Source organism: Numida meleagris, chromosome 9 (genome assembly GCF_002078875.1).
Source record: "Numida meleagris isolate 19003 breed g44 Domestic line chromosome 9, NumMel1.0, whole genome shotgun sequence".
NCBI lineage: Eukaryota > Metazoa > Chordata > Aves > Galliformes > Numididae > Numida > Numida meleagris.
In genome coordinates this window covers 5,184,098-5,211,944 of record NC_034417.1, presented here as the reverse complement: position 1 = coordinate 5,211,944, position 27,847 = coordinate 5,184,098, and the positions used below count along the sequence as shown (strand labels likewise).

The window sequence follows — 27,847 nt, the reverse complement described above, 5'->3', positions numbered from 1 at the left end:
GCTTACTGCTAAGTAAACTATTCTGATCCTAACTGATACAGCTGTTAGTCTCCACCTGATGATTAACACTGTTATTAACTTAATGCTTACATAATGTAAAACTACCTACATAATTAAGTAATCAGTGCTTTGAAAAAATGTATGTCTAAAATATAAAAACATCAACAGATGGAGTGGACTTATGCTCTGCAAGCTATATATTTAAAAGGAATCCTGATTACTTTGCTCCCAGACTCTCCTTCAATATTGAAATGCATTTTCAAAAGCATTTCCAGTATCTTAAATGTGGAGGATAATGTACTATGCTTCTATATTAACTCAGTTTTAGTATTTAGTTAGGATGTCATTAATAATTTATTTTACTGATGCAAACATGCAACTAAAAATGCTTTTAATTTGAATGTCATCTACAAATCGAATGAAATAGAATTCTTATTCAGTGTTAATTTAAAAATCTAAAAAAGCTTTTCTCTTATTTCCCTTAATTATTTCATACATTTCCATAGCAAAGGCATTTTATTAGTTTTTTTTTTAAGCTTATGCAGAATAGCCGTAAAATAAAATCTTTAAAAGCTTTGCTATTACTTATAGCTAGTAAGGATTTGAATTGAGTTTTATTGCTGAGACAACACGGACAGTTAGGACAGGAGGCACTTTACCAATCAATGTTTGGTTCTAATGTTCTGCCTGGCAGTTTTTAACTAGATTTACTCGTGATCCTTGGTCTTGCAGAGGTCAGCCGGCAGCCAAAGTTACTTTAGAGTATCCCCTCATTTTCCATTTTTAAATTTTTCATTATTTTTAAGGACTATTTGAAAATAACGTGCAAGAGGCCAATTGGACAAATACGTTTCTATTGCAGGAGGCAGGAGAGAGAGGCCTTGCTTTTCCTTAGCTTGTGAGCTTGCAGCTATGAAGCCAGTTAATACCAACTACAAAGAAATGCATGCTGATAATCAAGAACTTGTTAGATGAGAATCTTTACACAAAACATTTAAAGCTGTTCCTTTTTTCCATTTATTGAAGTCATCTGTAAATGTCATATGGTTCTACTGAGGAAATGCTCATTTGAGGAGTAAAGGTGAAGTATTTACCTACTGCCATGGTATAACTTTAAGAGTTTATACTCATGGTGCTAAGCACACACTAAATGCCTTTTACTTCTTTCGTCCACATCAAAAGATTTTTTTTCATGCTGATACAGCAAAGCTGACGACACGCTGCAGCAATCAATGCTGAATAGAAGCAAGGCTTAAAATGACTGCAGATATGCCGTTAGTAATAGGCTGTCTTGGATAACCAAAAGAGCAGTAAACATAGCATTTCCAGATCGCCTTCTGCTTGAAGATTTCAGCTGTTTCTTTAGGAGATCTTTAAGAACATAGTATCACTGCCTTCAGAGAATCCATATGAAAATACAAAGCAAACTGCCACAACTACTTATTTCAGTATAACAAAAGCATGAACAAGCTTTCTCCTAAAAATGTTCAACTTATCTTTCCTAAGAATGTGCATCAGACAATTACAACATGAACTGAGACAGGAAACAAAAGCACACAAGGTACATCAGATTATGTTTGAATAACAGTCAGTTTCAGATTATCAGACTAAGAAATTGAGCAGATAATATAGCACACTGACAGCATACTGGAATTAAAACAGTCACCAGAAAAGTCTGTACAGAAGAGCATATTGTGTAGTATCTCCAAGGGAATTAAGGAGATCCAGATCGCAGAGGAAAATGAGAAGTGGAAAATTAAAGACACCTGAAGTATTGTCCAATCTTAGAAGATATTTTGCTTCATACTTGTACTGGACTTGATTATACTTAAACATGTACTTTCGCTACATAGAAAGTTTATGTATTACAGGTTTCCTCTGACCAATTGTCTACTTGGCAGCATAAATACATAAGATTTCCTATGTATTTTTCTAAAGAGAATACAAGACCTTTCATCCCTTGTTTCTCTCTTTATACATATTTTACCTCAAAAACTCAAGAATATGTTTCCACGTGTACTTGCACATGAGCACACTTAGTTTCTATGTCAAAACCCAGACTATGCATAAAATCTGATTTTTTTTTAAATCTTCCGTTCCATTTTCTTGTCTACCAATCTTCTTTTTTCTTGTTTAAAATGGATGCATATAATTTAATAAATCTTTACCTTACCACTTCAAGGAAAAACTACAGTAATTGTTCTTCGTGTGAAACGAGGATGATCAAAAATAGTGGTGTAAGAAAATGAACATTTTTTACCTCGGTGCAGGTAGGATGGAAAAGTGATTTCTACTGCTTCTTAATTTTTAACTTTCCATTTATCTTTAAATCACCTCTGTTCAGTTAAAATGAAAATATCCAACAGGAATAGAAAGAAAGTAAAATAGATGGTAAACAATCCACAGTCTCTGTGACCACGTGTTTCTGCCCACATCTGTATGAAAAGATATATAATGTTTTTCCATTTGTGTAGTTACATGCATTGGTTAGCCTTTGTAAACTTTTTGCTCCTGTCATCAAAATTTTAAATGTACAAAGAGCACAATGAACAATTTTTTCCTACCATTTAGTTTCTCATACACTGCAAAATCATATACCAATAAAGTGGGAGTGCTTATTATGGCTAGATTTACAGTAACCTAGACATCTACCCCCAAAGGCAAAGGGTCCCCTCCCTCACTCCTCATGCCTCTATGCAAAATTTTAAAAAAAGAAAATGTTTGTGTAAGATTAGGAGGAGGAAACAAAAGGGTTGTATGTGTGTTAGTTCAGCTAAGCATTTAGCTAAGTCATAATTCAGCCCCTGCTGTTACTGGGGAACATCATTCTGTTGTCTTCAGCTGACAAGGGATTCCTTTTAGGTGACACCTTTTACTGTCAGATGTACTTAGATGCAAATTAGTCTTTTTGGATACTTTGTTGAATACTGTAGTATGCTCCTATATATCTTATGTCCTTATAGATCCACTTATGTCTTTGTCAGTAGGTTGCTCTGAAAGTAATGCCTCCTATTTATTTCCATGGAAATGACAACAAATACAAAGAGCACAATAACACTATTGGATAGAGCAAATTCTCAGCTATGAAAGACTCTCTTTTAACATCATCACCACCATTAGCTGTGCATTTTCTCCCACGATGAACAAGAACCTGCATGTTGTGCTTACAAAAAATCTCCATCAGTGGAGGTGACCCACTGCTTTGCAGCTGCTGTGATGGTGGTGTTGCTAGCAAAATGTTGCCCATTCATTCCATCTTTGATCAGCCCAAACAGATGGAATTCGGAAGGCGACAAATCCAGACTATACAGTGGGTGTGGTAGGACAGTTCAGCCAAGATTGACAATGTGCTCCACGGTCTTCATGCTGGTATGGGGCCTGGCATTATTGTGTCACAGGAAAGAGACTGTCTTCATCTATGGCCTGACTTTGGAAGTTTGAGCTTTCAGCTTAGTCAGTGTTCTGACATAGGGGGGTCAGAGTTGATGGTTTATCCTGGTTCCAGGACTACCAGTAGGATCACCCCTTTCCTATCCCAAAAGACAGTGCCTGTTGCTTTAAAAAGTCAGTGCCTGCCGCTGAGGGCTGCATGTAGAACTTTTTCTTTGATGGGGAATTCACGTGTTGCTACTCCATGGGCTGCCATTTTGTCTCTGGCTTAGAGTGGTGGCACCACATCTCATCACTGGTAACAGTGAGATCCAGTAAACTGTCACATTCAGCTTTGTATTGGTTTAATAGGTTCTGACAAATGCATATGGTTTTCTTTCTGTTCCTGTATGAGCATTCATGGGCCCCCCCAATGCAAACTTTGTGATATTTCAACATTTTCACCATTGTTTCCAATGCATTGAAGCCAATATTCAGCTGTGTACACAGTTCCCTGGTCATAATCCACTGATTCGTGCAGATGAGCTGATTGTGATGCTCTTCATTTTGTGGTGTGACAGCTGTGCATGGCTGTCTGGAATGTGACTTGTCTTTCACATTCCTGTCACCACTGCTGAAATGCACCACCCACTGCCTCACTGTGCTCACAGCCACTGTTTGGTCTCCAGAAATGTTCAGTTAGCATCAATATGTATCACCGAACGCCATTTTTTCCGCAGAGAGGAATTCAGTTGCACCCCTCTGCTTCATTTGCACTTCTACATCAGACACTGTTGTGTCAGGCTGCCCCTCTGCTGCCAACTGTCACACAGCAACAAAATGTAAAGGAATACTGGTGGAAAGGTTCAACCTCAGCTGCTGTGCCATCAACGTCTGCCTCTGATGTTGTGGGCCAATATACGAAAACCAGAGGCACTGCTTTTGGAGCAGCCTTTATATATACATGCATGAAACTGAAAAATAAATGCATTATTCTTCTTTTTCTTTTTACACAGTAAGAAAATATTCGTTGTCAAAAGCTATGTAATATCAGGTTTCAATTGCGGAACTGCTCAGGCTTCAGCTAAAAGAGTAAAACTGCATTCTGCAAGCTCAAAGACTAGCTTCCTACAATTTAAAAAAAGAATATAGAAAGCAAAAGTCAAGAATGAAAGTCCTGAACTTTAACTAGGTTGTGATGTCATGTCAAATTGTATGTAGAACCACATTCTAGCCATTTTCAGAAATATAAGCATTTAAACTTTATATCAAAATTATTTTAAAGGAAATTTCCTGATGTTTTCTGTCAAGCCGATGTTTTTGTAGGTGTTTAGTGCCTTTTATTTATGTTTTTGTGAGTGAGAATTAATTTTTCCCCAGCTAAGAATGACAAACGATTTTTGTTCCCTTCCTATTTTATTCTGTGAATCCCCTATCCTGGCATCATCTTCCATTTTAAAAAAATTTCCCAGTAGGATGCTGGCAATGCCTTCTGTTTCTCCTGATCTCCTAGCAGCACATTACAATCTATATATTTTTATTATTTTGTCATATAGACTTTATGCTGTTGTAGAACATTATTTTTAGCTGCTAGCACATGCTCAGTCTCTAGCTACTTGAATATAAAAAGTGCTTGTATCTGGTTGATTCATTACAGAGGAGTAAGGCTGTTGAGAAGGGTGGTCCCTTCCACCCTATTCGGGAACATAAATGGTATTCCAGAGGGAAAGTTCAGATCCTTCCTCCTACGACTTCAGTGCTCTGGTGTGCTTCTTTTTATTATTACTCTTCAGCATCAGCAAGCCATGTAATACTAATTATAGTTTTTTTAGTTAATTTTCATGTTTTCTGTATTATATTACTATGGATTTCTTGAGCTTCTCAGACTATCCTGATGCTAGATCTACTCCTTAAACACAAGTGTTAACATGCTTCTTTTTCTTACAAGGATTCTTCTCCATCACACAATTGCCATGATTAACACTTTCAAGGTCAAGTGAATATCAGGGGCTAAACTGTTAAAGCAAAACAAATCATGCTCTATCAAGACTAAATGGAAAGATTTATTTCTCCGTTCTATTTTTCTTAAGTGCAGGACTGGCACAATCTGCAACACTGAATGTCACATAGTGTGTAATACCATACTGATTAGCATAATGCTAACACTTCATCTTGTGTGCTGAACACACTTCCAGTCAGCGCAGGCCAGCAGCAGAGATGTCTCCTGTAGGGAGAACTGCTCGGGCTTCCCTCTTATATGATACATTCAATGAATCTACAGGATGAAATTCTAGCCTAGCTAGCATCAATTGTTTTCTAAGTCATTTGCTTCCCTCACATAATCACTAGTAAGCCTTACTTGAAGGGTTTTTGTTGTTTTCAGATGGTCTTTGACTTGATCATGTGAGCATTATAAGTTACACTATGTTCATTGTTAAATAGATGCTCTACTTCACCTGTGTGTGTACCCGTGTACCTACTTCTGTCCTGAAGGGTGCAAGAAAGGTTGCGTTATAACACTGCTTAAAGCAACTGCTGCTATAGGCACTGGAATCATAGAATCTATGATTATATATCTATTTATATCTATAGGTCTAGAGGTTAATCCATCACCAACTTGATTCCTCCACTGCAAGTCAGAGGCCCGTATATGGTCAGTTTTATTTAGCAAAGTATTAGAATACTTCACACAAAATGATTTTAAAGTAATTTTTATTTCTATTTATCTCTGTACTTCCTCAGAAGTAATGAAATTTTAAAGAAGTACAGAACACATTCACTACAGGATTAGAGAAAAGAAGCAAAAATGTCTAGTAGACACTTCTGTGCTCTAACAGAAAACGTATTATCTTTAAGAAGCTATGAAATTATTCATAGATTTTGTTCACTCTACGACCAAAAAGAGTAATCAATTCTTAAAATACTTTTAAAACATTGAGTACCTCAGTAATTGTGCTCCGTTTTAATTCTGACAACCATATGAAAAATGAGAAAAACTTATATAAGTGTACATTTATGTTTGGGATTGATAAGGAATAAAAATATATGCCTCCCAGAGACTAAACAAAAGGTTTTCATTCTCCCACTTCTTTTTCTTTAAAAATACATTTTACATTAAATCCCCTCCCACTGAAACATTGTTACTGAAAAATGCCTTATACCAAGAAGTTCAATCTCAGATGCCAGCAGCTTGCTCTGAATTGCGTAGGCAGTATGAGAACGCTGTAGAAGCTTTAGTGTAGAAGTAACATATAAGTGCATGAATAATATCTTCTTACTGATGTAACTGTGAAATATGTTCTTTTGGCATTTATAATTAGGGGCAGAACAGATGGTGAAAGCTTAATACATCCATTAAAATAAATTATGCTGCCAGTGTTTCTTTAGTCTATAAAACTTTGATTGGGTTGGCTATTTCTGGTTGAATTTTTCTGTTCTCCTTGATGTAGTTCCTGTGCATGTGCTGGAGGGTATTTTGTATTGCAACTGCAGCAGAAAAAAGGAACGTGAAGGGTAGCAATGGGGAATTCTGTCCAAGACAAACAACGTTTTCAAAAGGGAGAAGTCTGATTTAATTGTCTCCTCACTCCCCAACAATCCTTTTCTTCATAAAAGAAAGCTTGGCTGTATTCCCCTTACTCCTTCACTTTTAGAGTGTCAAAGCCTCAGAAACAATGCATGTTTCTTTGTTTCCTTCTTAAATGATCAGCAAAAACAAAGGTCTGTTATATGTACTGCTGAATTGCATCTCTCAGGTACAGCATGTGTATTTCATGATTCACATGTGTTAGCTGCTTGAAGGAAGAACTGTCATTATTGCTGGCTGCAGCTTTCTGTCATAGAACAGAAGACAAGACAGGCATCTTATTTTTACTGTGCTCCCACAAGCACAGTCACAGCTAGTGAGCTGGCTCAGTAGCTAGGAGTTCCCCATTGCCTCAAGCTGAGCACTGGGGTTTAGGATTTGCCTTAGAACACATTCAAAGAAGTCTTGCTCTTTTGAAGAGAGGCGTGGTATTACCTGCATTCCTCTTCCAAATAACTACCAACAGAAGACGTAAGCATCAATTAATATCTTCAAGGAAACTTTACGGCTTGGTTTATGCAGAAATGTAATTACTGCTATTTGAGATTGAAGGGTAAAAATAGCAATAAAGCCAAAGCAGAGATGATGAAATGGCATACAACTATTCGAGTGGTGTGCATCAATTGGAATGTAATTAAAACTCTGCTTGTTTGGGGGATTTGATGGCCTGAAGTGTTCCACCTCTGTCATTACTGTTCTAGTGGAAAGATACTGACATTGTAGCAAGATATGCTGCTCTGATAAGTCTGTGAAAGACTATTTACCAAGATAATGAGTAGAGGATGCATTCAAAGCTTCCTGGAGCCCAGGCATTTGCCATTCTTCTTCCCTCTGCAATGGACTTTTCATATCAAAGTACTCCCTATATTAAGCTAACAGCTGCAGCTGCTTCCTATTATTGTCCTCGGCTACCCATAACAACTGTATTAAAACTCTTAATTCCAGAGCATGAAAGAGAAACGTCTATAATCTAAAAACTAAGAGAAACTCCTGGTTCGTTATGCGCTTTTCTTAAAACATGCCATATTGGTGAAAAATTTAGTCTGACTTCAGTCAAATGTCTAGGCAAGTATTTGCAATACATGAAACAGGCATTTACTTATGTATTTGAAACACTGGAATAAATATGTATTATTTAGAGTATTGTAGTATTTTATATTCTGAAATAATAATTTTAGAACATGAGGTTGCAATTGACTCAGTCTATATCCAGAGACAACTTATTCAGAGCATTTATAGGATATGCAATAAATTATTCTGCAAATAAATCAGTAGAGACTGAAAATGGCTTTGAAGCCTGAGCCAGTTAGTAGCATTGTTCAAGCCAACTGGCAAAGCAGCTTCAGCGCCAAACTCAGTGTTCCCCAAAGCAGTGGGATCCACAGACAGATAAGCTGCAGTGTCTCCCTTTCTGTTGCACATGAACTAAATGGGGGAAGAAGATGTCACTAGAAGAAAGAGCTATTGCCGCTATATTTGACTTACTCTTGATTTCCAGGAGAAAATTTTAAGAAATACGGACAGTCAGATTAGGATAAAAATGTGAAAGTCACCAAACTTCACCAGAGGATCTTCATTAACATTGTTCTTTGAGCTGACTCCAAACAATTTAAGTCACTGGAAAAAATCTGATTTTGTTGTTGTTGTTGTTGTTGTGGGTTTGCTTTTCTGTGGTTTTGCTTTGGTTTGGTTATTTTCTTACATATAATATAAATAAGAAGCGTGTCTGAGATTTGGAGATGATGTGGTACACTTGAAATGCCTGAATGAAGTCAGGTATCAACTGTCATTTGTGCCTCTGAAAACCTTCCTTCAGTCTTTGCCATCTGTACCCTTTTTCCACTGCCTGGAGACCTGCTGCTACTCTTATCTCTTTCCATGCCTGTGTTGTGTCTGATAAAGGGTTCCGCTCTGTGAAATGCAGATTAGCTCACTGCTTGCATTAATAGTAGCCATCAGTGGCAACTACATTCTAAAATAATCTTTCCAGGAGAGCCAACGAGAGAAAATCCATACACATCAAATTAACAGCCTACATTAAATATGATATTCTTAAATATAGACCATAAGCTCCTACATTAAATTATTTTATATTCAAAAATGAAATGGTATAGCCAGATATATATTCAAAAGGAGTAAAATAAACCCTTCTGAATAAAAAGAACAGGGAAAAAAATCAAGTGTTATATTTCAACAGACACTGCACCAATGGAAGTGTAGGAATTAGTTACTGAGATTGGAATAAAGTCCTTAAAAGCAGCTGTTTTCATTGCTAGGAGCTACAACCTTTTTCTGCACTATATTCTGTACCATACAGAGGGAAGCAGCGCTATCACAGAAGAATGAACTCTCAGGAAGTTTCTGGAAAAAAAATAACTCATTAGAGAAAGTAACATCTGTCAAAACATTTTTCAAATCTTGTAACTAATTAAAATTTCTGTACAAATTCACTTCTTCAGCAGGGGGACAATGGGTAAATAGCATGACTTTTCCTAGGAGGTTGCAAATTCATATTCAACCTACTGCCAATTCTGGGAGACCCAGATAGGAAAATGAGAGCAAGGTTTCGATAAGAGTTCAAGAAGAGGAGTTAGAATCCTTATTCAGTAAACTGTTTTATTTTAGATGACAAAGAGAAGTTTTTCTCTATCCCAGACTTCCATTACGCTCTTGAGCAAGTCCAGCCCTCTGATAATCTTTGTGTCCCTCCTCTGGCCCCACTGCACTGGCTCCCCGTCCTTGTTCTGAGGGCCCTGGACCTGGACGCAGTACTCCAGATGGGGCCTCACAAGGGCAGAGCAGAGGGGGACAGTTGCCTATTGCGCCATGCTGACCACCTGTCTTGGATGCAGCCCAGGATACTGCTGGCGTTCCGGGCTGCAAACACACACTACTGACTCATGGCCAGCTTTTTGTTCATCAGGACCCTCAAGTCCTTCTCAGCAGGACTTCTCTCAGTGAGTTCTTCTCTCAGGCTGCAAACACATCTGAGATTACCCACGCCCAAGTGCAACACCTTGCACTTGGCCTTTCTGAACCTCACTCTGTTCACATGGGCCCACTTTTCAAGTCTGTCCAGGTCCCTCTGGATGGCATCCCTCCCTTCTATTGTTTCAACTGCACCACTCAGCTTAGTGTCATCAGCAAGCTTCCTGAGGGTACACTCAATCCCCCTGTCTATGTCATTGATAAAGATGTTAAAGAGCACCAATCCCAAGCCAGTCCCCAAGATCCTCTGGAGGACACCACTTGTGACTGGCCTCCACGTGAACATTCTAATCTTAAACTGAATACAGTAAGAATTTCATAGTTACAGACCAAAGCATTCCTGTTGCTTTTGTTGTTGTTTCAGGATACATTATTACAGTATGCAAAGAATTTTTTGTCATTATTATGACATTTCACTGCAAAGATGCTGGAATTCAGATCAGTTTGGTATCCCCAAGCAGCCACTGCAGCTGGGATACCATTGCTTTTCTTAACTAGGGAAAAACACAATTTGACACAGCAAGCTGATTGGAGCAAGCATATTTTTATCTCAGCATATTTCATAAAGCAGCAACTATTAAGCAGAGTATCCCTCATCTCCTCAATCTATCTATTAAGAAAAGACAAACTACTTCCATTATATAGTAATTATGTTTTAGATGAAAGCTACAGGATGTGTTTTAGGAGAGGCACTGCAGGCAGGCAGTCTATGAATCAAGTGAATGCATTCAGGTGTCTCTGTCTAAACAGGACCCGAATCCTTCAAAATAGTTACAGCTAGTGGTTTTCCACATCTGTTAATTTCAATAGAGGTATGTAAATTTTAAAAATAAATCCACTAAGGTGAATCTTTACTTATTTTACAATAACAACAACAACAAAATTTTGAAGTGGGTACAAATCATAGATGAAAAATGAGCAGGTAATTTGAATCAGGTTAACTTTAAATAATAAATAATAAAATACACTACACTTTAATCTGCTAAGCTCACTTCAGAAATCATGACACTTTCTGAACTGCATGCCTTTACAAGTGCATGAAAGAATGGCAACAACTGAAGACTCATAAGAAAGCTTCTAAACTGAAACTTCTTTTAGAGGACTTGCAGTTATGAATAGGTAAGCGGCCAGGGATGTCTGCAAAATGTAGCACTTTGATAAATGAGAGAAAATGGAAAATGAGAAAGGGAGGAGAAACTGGCAGAGCAAATGGAAAATAAAAAAGAATCAGCAGCTAGACAAAGGATAGTGACAGCTACTGATGAGAAAACCCACCCATGCAGCATAGACAAGAATGTCACCATTAAGGAACATGCTGTTGAAAGTAACGTTAGGAGGCCTAGAAGATGAATTTTACAGTGTGTCAGGTGATCTAAGACTATGCCAAAGTATTCTTCTATTTTTGTCCTCAGGCATACACTTGCAAAGCTCACAAATTCAACCCCCAGAGGAAAAATCACTGTAAATTGTCCAAAATTATCATTTACATACTGTAGTATCTTTAGAAAATCTACCCATGAGCTGTTCAGTGGGGTAAAACTACAACACATTCTGCATTTCCAAGACTAAAAATAAACAATCATGTCAAATTTTTGACTAATCTCACTCCTGGATGTCAGTGCTGTGTTTGGGGCTGAGGGGCCCAAGCTGTTACAACTCTAGCTACAAACGTACAGTGTCAGTGACTGTTCCAGTATACAGCACCGTGGCAGAAGTCCTGCAGGAGCAATTAAAGTGACAGAGAACTGTAAAACAAAAATGCCACCAAACCAAAATTACACTGACTCTTAGAGATCAGCTAGAACGCTCTGTGCCCTTATTCCTGAATCACAGTGGGTCTCCAACAACAGCACCTGGATTTATGCTTTGTCATGAGACCATACTCCTATACATCTTGGGCATTCTATGCAAGATTTGTAGTGTCTGGCCAGATGCATACAACCACTATTTCTGTATGCTTATCACATCCCTTACGTGCAAGATTTTAAAAGTTTTAGTATTATCCTGAGGTTATTCTTCAACGCTGTTTCCTCATTCTTTGGTTGTGTTTTTCAGACCTCAGCTGAAAATCATCCAAACAGCTGAGCACAAAATGTCCTCAAGAACAGGAATAATTAAAGTGCACAGTAACTTCTTTCAAATGTCTCCTTAGCTTTACAGGAACTTTAACATTCCAAACAACTAAAAACCAGCAGCATGTTATTTCAAGTGACAATAAATACAGGAAGTGTCCTTAAGCAATTTCCATTGCACTGTCTTTTCCACAAGCAGAGGTTTGTTTTCTGTTAGGTTGGTAATATGTATTGAGTCATGCCTGGAGTTCTTCTACTAACATGATCCTCTCCAGTATTATTTCATGGATGAAAGAAATCCATATTCACCTATTGGTGCAGAGGCCTGGAGTCCTCCCAGGTGTATCTCAAAATGGTTATGACATCCCAAGAGATGAGTTTTGCTTTTGGATCACTAATGGAGCTGATGGAAGTGAACACTCATGTCGCTAGATAGCAAGCTATTGGCTACACTTCTAAGGAATGAATAAATTATTCTAAGCTTAGCAGTAATTTATGCTTACAGAATAAGGAAGGGTACCATCTGTTCAAGAACAGATAATATAAAAATTTTGGTGTTAAATTGCTTGCTTTGGCGCAGCTGTATCACTGTTGAACACCCCATACACTGAAATCATGTGGAAGCCAAAATCTACCTTTTCAAAACAATGGCAGAAAATTACCTAGGCCTGCAATCAAGGTGGATGTCACAATTTTGAAAACGTAATGAATACTTCTGGAGTAAAAGTGGGGGAAAATCTGAACTCTTAATGGGGGAAAAAATGTGAAGGAAGAATTTTACTAACACCATTTGGGAGTTTTAAATAGTTTCAGATTACCTCAGCTACTCTTCAGAACAATTTAAAACTTGGAATAAGCAAGGTGTCTCACACCAGGAAACAGAGGCACTCTCTGTACTCAACTTTATTCATTTCCATATTTCTAATAAAAGTCCTTACTAACTTCTGAGGACTGAAGTTCTCTGTCTCTCTAGAGATCGTACAGGCAGACCTCCAAAGTCATTTTAAGTACGTTAAGGCAATGGACATGACATGCATACAGAAGCTGAAAACACCCAACAGGATCCCAACTTTACATTTTATACATTTATTTATTTTTATATCTTATCCATGATACTATCTAAAAAAAATAATTTGTGCATTCATCTCGAGAAATTATCTAGAGCTCATCCCCTATACTCCATAAACATTTTTACTAATGCTTACTGGAGATGATGCAAGTTAAGTTTTAGTTACATTTTATCCTGCTGGACAAAAGAAATTATTAGTATAATAAAAAATAATAAAAATGAGCTGGTAAATAGCTCTCTCTTATTTATTTCTACTCTCCCACCTGAGAAGGATGAGAAATCTACACATTCCTCTTCCTTGTGTTGGCAGTTCACTGAGTCAGAGGAAATAGAGTCTATTACGTTTTACTATTCATATTACAAAGTACTCAGGCATAATAGCTAAGTGGATGGTAAAATACAGAATGGTAAGATTTTCCATGTCCTAAGAAGTTCATTATTTAGTTACAAAGTAAAAGCCAACAGACTCCTACAAAAGTGAATGTAAGGACAAGGTCAGTCACAGTACACACTTTTTTTTTTTTTTTTTTTTGGTAGGTGGGTTTAGTAAAATTTTCAAAATTAATTTGCAGGATATACATAAATCATTTCAGGTGTTTCATAGCACTGTCTCCTAGATGCAAGGGAGTAGGCACAAAATGCTTATTAAAAAAATTAACTAATGGGTGATGAAGTCCCATCTGAATAGACCTGGCAGTTAAGTATCTTCTGTTAAAAAATTTATCTGACACAGAGTTACTGCAAAACTGTAAAATGTGATACAGCCAATATAACCTCATACTGGTGTAGAGACAGGATGGGAAAGACTGGATTTAATCAATAACACACAAAGCTTTTACTGAAAACTTGGAATAATAGGTAAATCTACAATGATCAGCCTAAATTTACTTAACTGGAAAAATCGTAATTTTTATTTCACTTCTTACTTTAATTTTGCTCTTAACCTTCTTGCTGGCTTAAACCATGATGGTGAAAATAACTACCCTTACAAACGAATGCAGTGAATTATTTACCTTGGTAAATATGAATAGAATCATCTGAGTTGGAAGGGACTCTTAAAGGTCATCTAGTCCAACTCCCCTGCAATGAACAGGGACACCTGCAGCTACATTAGGTTGCTCAGAGCCTGGTCCAGCCTGACCTTGAATGTCTCCAAGGACTGGGCCTTCACCACCTCTCTGGGTGTTACAGTGCCTCACCACCCTTACTTTAAAAAACTTCTTCCTTATGTCCAGTCTGTATCTCCCCTCTTTTAGTTTGAAACCATTTCCCCTTGTCCTATGGCAGCAGACCCCGCTAAAAAGTCTATCCCCTTCCTTCTTACAGCCCCCCTTTAGGTACTGAAAGGCTGCTCTCAGGTCACCTTGGAGCCTTCTCTTCCCTGCAGGGGAGGTGTTCCATCCCTTGGATCATTTTTGTGGCCCTCCTCTGAACACACTCCAGCAGGTCCACATCTCTCCTGTACTGAGGACTCCACATCTGGTTGCAGTGCTCCAGACGAGGTCTCACACCGCAGAGCAGAGGCACAGGATCACCTTTCTTGACCTGCTGGCCACGCTTCTTTTGATGCAGCTCAGCATATGGTTGGCTTTCTGGGCTGCAAGGGCACATTGCTGGCTCATGTCCAGCTTGCCATCCACCAGTACCCCTAAGTCCCTTCTGGCAGGGCTGCGCTCCATCCTTACATCTCCCAGCTTGTACTGATAGCAGGGCTTGCCATGACCCAGGCACAAGACCTTGCTCTTGGATTTATTGAATCTCTTGAGGATCTCCTGGGCCCACTGCTCAAGCCTGTCCAGGTCTCACTGAATGGCATCCAGTCCCTCAGGCATGTTGATCATACCACACAGCTTGGTGTTATCCATGAACTTGCTGAGGGTGCACTCAATCCCATTGTTGATGTCAGTGATGAAGATCTTAAAGAACACCAGTTCCAGTACTGGCCCCTGAGGGATGCCACTTGTTACCAATCTCCATTCAGACAATAAGCCATTGACTACACTCTCCAGTTGCAATCTCACAACCAGTTCTTCATCTATTGAACAATCCACCCATCAAATCCATATCTTTCCCATTTGGAAAGAAGGATGTTATGGGGGAATGCGTCAAAGGCCTTACTGAAGTCCAGATAGATGACATCAGTGTCTCTTCCCTTGTCCACTCCTGCAGTTATGCCATCATAGAAACAAGGCAGGACTTGCCTTTGGTGAAGCCATGCTGGTTGTCCCATATCACCTCCCTCTCTTCCATGTGCCTTTACATAGCTTCCAGGAGGATCTCCTTCCCTAGCACTGAGGTGAAGCTAATTGCCCAGTAGCTCCCTGGGTTGTTTTTCCTACTCTTCTTAAAAATGGATGCTGTACTGCCTTTTCTCCAGTCACCAGGGACTTCACCTGACCACCATGACTTTTCAGATATCATCAAGAGTCTCATCAGTTGGCTGATGAACAGAAAATAAGAACTTTAAAAGTTTTCACTTGAATAGCCATTTTTTTAAATCATTATTATTATTGTAATGGAAATGGAAGCAGTGCTGTCAAGATAAGAGGTGATGCAGTCACATAAGGGTGTGAGAAAGTATTGTAGTCTGATCATATATAAAAGAAATTGCTTTCACCAAGGTCAGAGGAAACATCACAAAAATCAGATGACTTAATTAGAATATGTAGAAGCAGCTGACTTACCTGGATACGATACTGAAAGAATGTTCTACATTTAGGATAGCACATAAAAAGAGAGGTGCTATCTGCAGGCTTAAATGATAGATAAAAAAGTATTGTCTACAGGGGGAAACTGAATTTGTGTTTGATATTTACTAAGACTAAGGGCATGAAGGAAAACAAGACAGAACAATGAACAGGGCTGTACAGACTTCTACAGAAAAGGAAGGAGATTCCTTGGAAGAATACCTTGAAAAAATATTTTGGGACACAGAAATGGATGGAACTATGAAAGACTGACAGGGGAGGGCACCATTTCAAGAAGAAAAACATGCTGGCAATGGTAAAGACAGTTGAGAACAGAGCAGTGGTTCTGATCTTTGACTACCAGAGTGAAAAGTCACAAAACAGAAAGCAACTCTACAGCAGTGTCATAGGAGGAATGCAATTTGGTCTAACAGCTTAAACATGAGAGAGGAATAAAAGTTCAAGGTGATCCCTGGAGGCATTCAAGGCCAGGCTGGATGTGGCTCTGGGCAGCCTGGTCTAGTGGTTGGCGACCCCGCCTGTGGCAGGGGGGTTGAAACTAGATGATCTTTGAGGTCCTTTTCAACCCAGGCCATTCTATGATGATATTTCTACATCCTTAAATTTTTATATACATCTTTCTCAGTGTCCTTAGCACCTACAATGTGTTGCTGCAAATACTGTGGTATCATCCTTTCTTCCATAAAGTTTGTACTAGTATTTTTCCTATGCACAAAAGTATGAAAAGAAAACCAATTTAAGTCATTAAATGAACAGGCATGCAGTCATTTTAAGTTACTGAGATCTCTACTTAACGCATTTCTCAGTACAGCATCCATTCTCAGATGAGAGAAGAGGTCAACTTCATGTTTTAGAGTTGGAGCAAAGTGACCTATAAAAGGTTTTTTACCCACTATGTTAATGACAACTGAACTTTTATGTTACTGTTTCATTCAATTCAAAATCTTAACAGATATATGAGCTCTGCATGATCTCAGATAATGTATCTCTCTCTCAGTTAAAACAAGAGCCCATGTGTTCACTCCAATAGATACATACTTAAAGTATATTTTAAATACTTCCACATATCCTCATCATAATCAGAATATAATCATGAAACAAAAATAAACTGATATGGTTTGGCAGATGAAATTAAGTATCTCTGTTTGAAATATTACTCTTAATCAAAATTTTTCATGTATACTTCCCTTGGTTAGCAGCTGCGTATTTTATATTAAGTGTTGTATCTTCATTTGGATTTTTTTCTTTTTTCCTCTTTTTTAGGATTTAGACCAGACTCTTGCAGATTACTTCTATAAAAGAATACCTTAAGCAGTGCAGATCAGGGGAACACAGACAATGTTTCTGCAGAAGCTGGATAAGATTATGAAGACACTTCACCTAGAGTAAGTGATATCATTAACATTCCAAAGGATTTTTGAATATTCATGTCAGTAATACCAGGTGCACTGTTAAATAACCACACTGTATAGGGCTACTCCAGTGTGACCTAAGTGCTCAGAATCCCAGTTTGGCAAGAGACTTCTGTGCATCCTGATCTGCAGAGGTACTGAAGGTACAGAGGCTCACAGAGGGACAAGAACACATTTCCATGCTTTTTGAGCTACTGCTGTGCTTAGGTGAATAAGTGAAAGATTCCTCCCAGCACTCACTGAGGCAGAGCTGGGAGGAATTTAGTGGTCTGCTAAATCCATTTTAACACACAGGTGATTAAGACAACTGAGGATCTAGTTGTAGCCACCATGTCTGCATTTGCAGATTGAATTTCAATTTATATCTGAAGTGACTTGCCCCAAGACTATGTGGCTGAGATGGAAGTACTTACAAGAAAACTTTTCTAACAGTTTTGCAGCTCTTGAATTGTTCGGCTCTGCAAGGGATTTGGTTTTCCTTATGTCTTCTAAAGCAGTTGTGGCAGTAATGCAAGTATGAGTTTTAAAACAGAAGAAACAATAAATTAGAACCTTGCAAAAATTTTAGAGGAATGAGTTGGTTTTAGACTCAAAATAATTTCTAGTGCTGTTTCTAAAACTAAAATACCTCTGAAGTTAAAATTCTGTTAAAAGGTATGCAGTCTTACATAGTCACTAAATGATCTGTTCACTCATTAAAAGTCCATGAAAGAACATTACAGCTAATATGGTGCATTTCCTAGAAGCTGTACCCAAGATAGTACTACTTCCTACCAAAGGCATTTAAACACGCCTCTGAGGTCAATCAGATTTAACTGATCTTGCAATAGTTTGGTTCCATAGCATTCTGAACACATTCTCTCTGCTTATTGCGATGTTTCTTTTACAATAAATTTTACTGTATTTTATTTCAGATTATACAATCTGCCATTTGTACTGCATTGTACATTATTATATTACTACATTGTTTTATTATAATGTCCTTGAGATCTACAATTAGAGAGCAGTTAATTTTCTCAAGTCCTTTACACAGTAGGGCTTAGAAGTACTGCAAAACTTGGCTGCAATAAGATTCAACCTTTGGGATCGGTGCCAAAAGGTGGCAGCGAGCTGATGTACCACTGCACCATACTGCAGCAATTTTCTACATCTAACCACAGAACCAAGAATGCATGCTGAATGAATAAGTAGCATTCCAACTCCAGCATTTACAGAAATGCTGCCAGGCTTCCTTGCAAATCTGATTTGATGAACAACCCCATGGATTTCAGTCAAATAAAACTCTAGCAATTATGTTTCTTAAAGGTCAAAGAGGGAATAACGTTGTCTTTTTGGAATAAGAAAGGTCTGCTGTCTTGGCAGAAAAGAACTGTTCACCCTCTTGTTAAGGCATGAAGTAAGAAAGGAATCACCAGAACAGAGGACTAGTGTGCCTACTGTAGAGGACAAATAGAGGCTACTATGCCAAGGTGTTGCACAAAGACATAATTATCCAAGAAGACTCAAAACAATTATGCCTAGTAAGCAGAATATGAATAATAAATTCTATTATTATGTGTAATTTGGGGAATGGGGAGGGGGGGTTCAGGAAGACATAAATTGTTCCTGAGTTATGCAACAAAAATAAAAGGCATTTTATTTCTCATCAGATACTCCATCAGAGTGAAAGACAGATCAGGACAGAAATTTATGCTTTTAACATGTGCTGAATCACAGGAATCCTGAGTGGATTCCTGGAACATTTTCAGACCCTACCCGAACAAGCAAACATATCTGTTTGTTTCTATTTTAATTCATCTTAAAATATTTAAATGTTTTCATGAGAATCTTGCCTGTCTTGGGGCAGTATGTGGACTTCACACAAGAATTATCACGAAAACTAAATAAAACTTCTCCTGAAGGTGTTATGTCTGATGCTGACAGTGATCATGTAAGGTGCTAAGTACCTTAACTAAGTGTCATGGTATCTTCAGGGCAAGTATTTAACAATGTCTATGATAAATCCAAACATGTACAATATTTTATACAATAAACAGACTCTGCTGTACTCGATTTTTTGGAAAAAAATCTACAAAATGTGATGCGAAGACATCCTTTTTCCCTCTGTGAATTTACAGAATTTTAAATGTTTCCACTGAAGTCTAAAAGAGATTATAAATTACTCATAAATTACTAGATCTTGTTGGTCTTTCCAACCTTAAAGATTCTATGATGCTATGATTCTACTTTTCCTTACAGTGCTCTGTATGTTTGGCACTGGCTGAAGCCTCCCTTAGTGATGCTTTATGAAAAAGTACATGCTAGTATATTACTTGTACATGTACATATAAAATAAACCCATGTTAATTTTTCATTAAGTTTGCGTAAAAAGTTGGACACTGCCAAATTATTAACTTTTATTTGACGTTGACGTGATGAGATATATTTAATGTTAGCTTAAATACTTATGATTCTTTTCTTGAAGAAAGAGCTCAAGATCTGTAATTATCACCTTAAAACTTTGCTCAATTCCTGCATGAAAAAGACAGACTTCACTCTATTACTTATGCTTGGGATATGAACAGACTTTTTCCTGCTTGTGCCAGCAACTGAATACCTACTTGTTTCTTTTGTTTCTCCAAAAAGTACTTGGAGAAACTCAGAATACCAGGCTGGCTTAATTTGTACTCTAAACTCATTATTGCATTTAAATACTCCACTGTGAGGTATCGGTGCTAAATAAAACAGAACATCAAAATTTTGGTTCTGCAAAATTAAGCTACGCTTTTTTTTTCTCCCCCCAAAAAAGAACAAAACATTTTTTAGATAATAGGTGAAAATGAGGATAATAGTTATCCATTAGCCAATATTTGTACAGTGCTGTGACAATGAAGGACTCCTAGCATTTTCATCACCATATGTTTTCATCCATTTCGTTAGCTGCAGCATGGAGAACAAAATCAATAGACTGTACAGTATCTAAGGGCTTAGGGCTTCAGCAAATAAAACTTCAAGCTCTGAAAAGTGAAGCAAGACCTCCTACAAAAAAAAAAAAAAAACCAACCAAAAAAAACCTGCAGATACATGAAATTCCTAGAAACAGTTCATTTCACCACTGGCATTTTTATTCCTGAGTGAACGGGACTAATTTTTCCTCACTTATTCTCACTTACTTAAACTTAAGTACTGGATTTTATTTGAATTTACACTGAGTATATGGCTCATTCATGAAGTTCCCAATTGTAGATTCTTTGAATTTTTTTGAGATGTATTTCAGCAGGACTCTGCTACAGAACATGTATTGCCAAGAAAGGCACATGTATGAACAAAAGAAGCAAAAATGAATTTACAATATGCTGACATAGACTGCATCTATCAGATGACGTGCTGGTAACAATAACCAGTATTTTACCTATTGTTAGGAAAAGCACTTTACAATTTGACTTACATCCACTCCAAGTATTAAAGTAATGTAAATTTTAACTGTAAACAAATCCTGATCCATCTGTTAAGTTCTGATTCTCACTACAGGAGAACACATCTGGTAGAAAAGTGTGCTTCCTCATTAAACTGCTGTTTTCTCAATACACAAGTCATATAGACAATGTCTGGAAACTGTCAAATATGTCCACCTTTTACAATAACCGTTACATTCTCTTATCAAGGATGGCTCTTAAACATACCAACAGCACACGAACTTTTAAGGAGCATGTATTTTGCTGTAATCTAGTCTCTCACTTGAACATGTCTAGTTTTATCATCACAGAACTTTAATTTCAGATCAGCATAATTGAAACTTGAAGTGTATTTCAAATTCTTTAGGGATCACATTTAGCTACCTAGTGACACTACAGTTTACAGTCTGCTTTACAGTCACTTTTCTAAATGCCATACCATGCTTCTTTATGCTATCATGGACTCCACTTCCCTGTAAGTCAGCACAGCTGTCTGGTGCAAAGAACTATGTCTGTGCCAGAGACCTCAAGTCTCCTTTTTCCTAGGGCTATTTGTACAATCTATCCCATTACCATCAGTTTTATAAAAATGAGGTTTGCTGAAAAATGAATGCAGACAAGATTATATATAAAAGGATACTTAAAGTCAATACATAATAGAACTTAGATGAAAATATAAAATAAATTAATTGGCCTGCTTATTACTTTCCAGAGATAAGTTATTTCGTAAATAGTGCCGGAGGCATGGATTTGAATTTTAACTGAAGTGAAAAGGATGGAGGTGAAATAACACAGAAAGATCTTGGAAATAAACTAAGAAAAAACAGCCTCCTATATATCACTCAAGGGTTAGTAAGTAAATGCATGCCTGTATACATTATGTGAAAGAAAAGATATTAAACTACGAAAACACATGTAGTTCTCTTCCATCAGTTCTAAGTAGCTCTGAATACATCATCAGTTATTTTGTAGTATATTAGGATTATCATGAGATGTCTTTCTAAATCCACTTAAAAATGTTCCTGTTTGCCTCTAATCCAAATTACTGTAGGCACTGCAGATTTCATGCAGCTAGGCAGAGATAATTCTGCTTGATCAGTTCGACTTTAAACCATAATGACACAAGCTATCTATTCTTACTTATTTTTATTTGCCTCCTCTGTTGCAACTGCAGCCCAAAAACAACACTATCGTGTGTGAAGCAGCAGTCTGGGGAACAACCATTTCAAAGGTCTGCACAGAAGGACTAGAGCATCTTATTAAAAATAAATGTTATTGCTTCAGCAATGAAAAAGCCCAACCCTGCAAATTCTTAACTACATGAACAGTGTCACCTTTACTACACCAGCAGTAAAACTGAAGGCTCTAGAATTGCTCAATGGGTTTAGGATTAGCTACCTGTCTGCGGACTGAAGTGTCAAACCTAGTGTTTTCTAATCTTGAAAGATTATCTTTTCATCCAAAACCACAATTATGACAACTATTTTGAAGAAAATAGAACTGCTGCTCTGCATAGAAAATGCCTATATGTCATTGGCTACAGACAATAAATGAAACACTGGAAAATTCCACTACATTATACCCCAAACTGCTCCTGGTTACACTCAAAGTGGCATAAAAATAAGTGTTGATGTCTTATCACTGTTGTGCAGGTCTGCAAATCTGCATCAGACTTGATCGTACCGCATGACAAATGAGAATGCTGTTTCCAATTCTGGGCCAGCCTGATGTACTACAACTATACTATAGCAAAAAAAGCATATCTTGTTTGTTCAAGACAAGCCTGATCTGAGATTTTTTCCGTACTTTTTCACCTTTCATTTAAGCTTATGAGAATTGAACATCTTTCCTCAAAATCATTTATCAGTGAAATCCTGACATGATGCAGAGAAATTAGCTGAATAACCCTGTAAAGGTACTTGCGTGACCACTATTGTTTTTGGTTTTTTTACCTCTGCAGAGAGCACTAAGGATCCAGTGGAGTTATGGAAACAGCCTTAGAGTACCCAATTAAAGATAGTCAATATGGGAGAGTATATATTAAAAAGGCTAGTGTAATATGAGCAAGCAAAACAGATAGCTGTATATGTCTAAAATATATTTCAAACTGATCTACTAAGAAATGAATCTTTTTGTGGAATTAGAACACAAGTATGACTAGCAAGAAAATTACAGGTCACACAAAAGCAGCATAATAGAGCACCAATATGCAAACCACATGAAAAAAGATATATTCCAAAAGCAACAGCAGCGTGCACTGCAGGCATCTAACTCCTCTCTTACTATGAGATCAAAGTCTATACTGAGGAAATACATAATTAGCAGTGTCTTCTAAAAGAAAATACAGCAAACAAAAGACTCAGAAGACCAGGAAAAGAAATATGGTAGCTCTTGTCCACTTTAAAAGATTAAGGACAACCAAAATGTTCCCATTCCAAAGCAACAGAATCTGTTTCTTTAGGATAAAGGGAGAGGCAAAACCATGTGGGAGATTCCACAACCTTCCTCTTGTTCTCTGAAAGAATTAAAGGACTCTTTCCAATTGAACGTAAAGGAGTTTCCATGATAACAGTATCTGATGCTCTGCAATTAGCTGGGCTGAATCCACAGATCAGTTCAATACATCTGAACTGGTGAAGTAACAACAAAAGAAAAGCCCAGTCTGCACACTGCTTTGCACCTTAAATTATCAACTATAATAGCATTGAATCCCTTCTAAGACTACATGGAGCCGGGCCAGGGTCCTTCCCACGCACGCCTACTTCAAGAGGGTTTCAGTTTAGTACTCCTAAATCATCTGATATACTCTTTACTTCCACTATTCTTGATAGCATTTTTCCCACAGGTGGAAGACTCCAAGAATAGTCTCAGCTAAAGATGGTGGCAGTGAAACTGGATTACAGGACTGGGTCAAAAGCTGTCAGATTTTTCTGCCATGATCTCTATCTATTAGATCCACAATGTCTGACAGATAGAGGTTTTTAGAACTAATTACTGGACCTGCACCTGCCTCTTCCTGAAGCTAACAGCCAACCCCAATCAGTTCCATCCTTAACGCAACTGTATGTCTTTGCCACAGAGATAAATTAAGGATGACACATTTCACATCAGGCTATATCTGACCCTGTGACACTGCACAAGAATTCATTAGGAAAAATGAACATCAGAATTCATTAGATAGCCTGAAATATCTAACATTTTTCTTTTAAAATTATTATGGTTTAAAAACAAAACCCAAACGCCCAAAAGAGTTTTAGTGCAGAGCAGGCATGTATACACAACCATAAATAACCGGAATTATACCCATGGCATGGATGTTTCAAGCCCAGATGAAGAGGCTGGCCCAAGAGTACCTCTTTTCCATACCTACACAGAAGTAGATGAGATTTATTTGTTTACTTTTTAGCTACGTGTACTTAAGAGGACATATTATTGTGTTTCTCTTGATTTCATTTGTTAACTATGTGTCAGATGATTACTGGAATTCACATACATCTCCTTATGGTATTTTTCTGAAGGTTCTTCCCAGGTGACAAAACCTAATTATTCTTAAGTTCACCACTGGATGCAGTTTCTTAGAACAGTCAGTGATAGCAATCATGGTATTATTTCAGATGTACCTGCTGGTTGTAGTTGACTATTTCCTTGCCTTTCTAATGAAGAAACAAAAATTTGTTTTGTTTTAAATCAGAGAAGGTTGGAAACAGCATAATAAGATGTGACAGGTTACAACAAAAGTCAACTCTTGAGAATTCTTTTATTTCCCCATGCCAAACTTGAAGATATCATGAATTCAAATCCTCTGTGCTAGTCATAAAATTTTAATTAGCTGAACTAAAATTACTGGTACTTTTTACCACTGTTCTTATTTATTTCTTAAACTGCTAGATTTAACACCACCAAAATAGACTGCAGTTTGCAAAGGGTCACCACCTGTACGTTAACACTTCCACTTCTGCCTACATATGAGCATTCTATGAAGCTTAATTATAATTAATCAGTAATCTAGCCTCTTGTTTCTCACTGCCAAGTGATAAATTAACTATTAGCTACAATCACAGATGGAATATTAATTTCTACAGTGTCCTGGGGTACTTCTGTATGTAGTACAAGATGCCTCATGAATGGATCTGATTCAAAGCTTTAGTAGAACTATGAAACAAAGCACAGCAAATCTAGTCAGGATCAGCTGCATCTATATTAAAACCAACAATACCCGCATCAGCAATTTTAGTAAGCAGCACTGAGATACATAAGAACTTAAATTTAGATATCACATGAAAGAATGAATTCCTCTTTCAAATGCACAAAATTAAGCACCTTTGTTTGCAAAGAATTAGAATTACCTAAAGGTCTGTGAAAAACACTTTGACTTTCAAGGTTGAATTATGTTCTCTAAGCACACCACTGTATGTATGTTGTGCAATGGGGAAAGTTCTAGAAGGGAAATTATTTTTTTTCTGTAGATGCTCTGCAGTACATACTGAAGCATCTCACTACACTCAAGAGCAGCAGATGGATCCAGAGGTTCTGCCTCCGGTTTCGCCTGTTTCTCAGCTCCATATTTGCCACAGGCTTCATCTTGCAGCATCTCTCAGCTTTCTAGTGCATTAAAATGACCTTTGCACAGGCGCAGAAATGATATTCAACTGTCCTCTTTCCCCATAGTCTTTTTCATAGTTCCTCTGCATTTTTCTAGGTTTTGAATGTTGTACAAGACAGAGAAAGTATTATTTTGGTAGCTCACAGCAACCCAGCACAGAATTAGCCAGTCAAGGCACCTGGTCATCTGACTAGAAACTGTTTGAGTCTGGAGTCTATCAGCAATCCAGAATGGCTTTCACAGCACTAGTAATATAGCACAGAAAAACGCTTGCCAAGAACAGGGTGGAAATCACTGAGAAAGAAACAGAGTTACTTCAAACTTCTAAAAGAATATTACTAATTATTATGAAGCTTTCTCTCCATAGAATTTTAAATTCCTTTTTCATTCCACTATCAATCACTGCAGCATACATAACATAATTTCAAGCTTTAATTATAAAAGAATAGGCAATGTACTTTGATAACAATGTAAAGATGTAGCCAATTCAGACATTTCAAGCAAGACTCATATTTTGATTTCACCTTCTGTTGTTGCATTTTAACATCTTAAGCATCCTGCATTATGGGAGGTTATCACTTATTGCATGGCAAGTCTCAGAGAGATGCTGTTCTCTGTGGACCTAACTGTTCTGTCTCTGGCACAATCTGATATGAAATAGCAGAGCAGATGAGAAGCCTAGCAACAAACGGTGGCAGGGGAAAGCAGCTACCAGCACTGACTGCCAGACCTACACAACTGAGGAATAACGCCCAGAAGGGAAAGAACAGCATCACTTGACAGCTTATACCTAGACTACTACACAGAAGTACTTCTATATCACAATGTATTGCATGGAGCTCCCCCTACAGAAATATGAATAGCTTTTTTGCACAAAGTGTAAAACCTCATTAGCTACTGCAACCCCACTTACAGTCATTTATGTACCATGAGCTTTTGATGGAAAACCCAGTCACATCTGTATTTACAACCTCTGCCAAAGCTTGGGGCCTCGTTAGGCTCACAGAGCACAAGTTTGAGTTCTTTGTTACTAGTTGAAAGGTTTTTGGAAGGAAGAAGCTATTGGCTATGTGCTAGTGACCTGCCTTCAGCTGATGTCCTTTACAAAGGCTTATCCTGAATTTATCAGCAGAGGGCACAAGAAAGCAGCACTCTTCTTCAATTGTGAAAAAACAAAGGGATAGCTCACAAGGTCACTCCTCAACAAGCCACTGGGTTAGTATTGTCTGAAAAAAAAAACCTCTGGGCCTACTACATATAAAGTGTATATCATTTGGTTGAATAAACCCTAACAGTTCTACTGAGATATAACTCATGATACTAGTAACTGCAGGATGCTTCAGATATTCAGATATTTGAAAACCTCAGTGTCTGAAGATGAGGATTTATAACTTGCAAATGAAAGAACTATTTCCTAGTAGTATCGAGCAACATATTAGCAGATATTAAATCCTACTGCATAAATAATCTGATTAGAATCATAGAATCACCAAGATTGGAAAAGACCTCCAAGATCAACTAGTTCAACCATCCATCTACCACCAGTATTTCCCCACTGCACCATGTCCCTCGGTACAACATCTAAACATTAACCTTAAACCTGTACTCGTGAAACCTAACAGCATTTACTTTGAATTTCCAAAACTATCTGTCCCTTATGCTCAATATAAAGCAATTTAACTAAGCAAACAAAGGTTGAGAAGCAGGGTAGGCTAAATGGTCTTCAGTAGTAGGCTGCTGGAAACAGAGGATCTTGGCAAAATTCACTTGATTTAGCTGTAAAGGAAAAAAGCCTGCTATCTTACAGCTTGCAATGCGAAGTTCAACATATTATGCTATGCAGTCTTTCCCAGTTGTAGGCCACTCCCTTCTGAGGAGAAAAGTGGGCCTGCTATGCTGACTGGACCCTACCCACAGGGAAGTGTGCTGCCTCTTGGGCCCAGGTGAGGGACATTGATAGGAAGCTCCCTGGTCTGGTACTGCTCTCCAATTATTACCCACTTTCTGGTAGCTCACTTTGACAGCGATTAAGTCATGGGGAGAAGCCTAAGAGCTATCAAAAGGGATTTTAGGGCACTGGGGAGGCTAGTGAAAGGAGTGGGAGCTCAGGTGGTGTTTTTCTCGATCCTTTTAGTAGCAGAGAAAAATACTGAGAGGAACAGGAAAACCCACCTGATCACCAGGTGGCTAAGAGGCTGATGCTATTTAGAAGAATTTTTGTGCCTTTTTTTTTTTTTTTTTTTTTAAATTGTGGGGTGGTTTATTCAGCTCCAAGCCTTTTGGTGATAGATGGGGTCTACCTGCCTCAAAGGGGAAAAGGATTCTAGCCCAGGAGTCAGCAGGACTCACTGAGAGGGCCTTAAACTAGGTTTGAAGGGAGAAGGGGATAAAAACAGGCTAGCCAGAGATAAGCCTAAAGCGGCAGCATGCCAGGGTTAGGGGTGAGACCAATAGTCCATCTGAAGAGCATCTTGCACCAATGCATGCAGTGTGGGCAACAAACAGGAGGAGCTAGAAGCCATTGTGCAACATGAAACTTAAGTCACCATCCCCAAAACATGGTGGGATCACTCTCATGACTAGAGCACTCCAATGGAAGGCTATAA

General features: G+C 37.9%; 2 protein-coding genes across 3 annotated transcripts in view; one reads left to right on the top strand and one right to left on the bottom strand.

The window, feature by feature from the left end:
- FAM189A1 (family with sequence similarity 189 member A1) overlaps positions 1-27,847 on the top strand; it is a 216,849-nt gene that overhangs the window by 158,033 nt on the left and 30,969 nt on the right. Inside the window, exon 19 of the transcript XR_002441859.1 lies at positions 17,056-17,177. The gene's annotated coding sequence lies outside the window, so the exon portion shown is untranslated. The remainder of the gene's footprint in view (positions 1-17,055; positions 17,178-27,847) is intronic.
- APBA2 (amyloid beta precursor protein binding family A member 2) overlaps positions 1-27,847 on the bottom strand; it is a 94,895-nt gene that overhangs the window by 50,292 nt on the left and 16,756 nt on the right. The gene's annotated exons all lie outside the window — the stretch shown is intronic.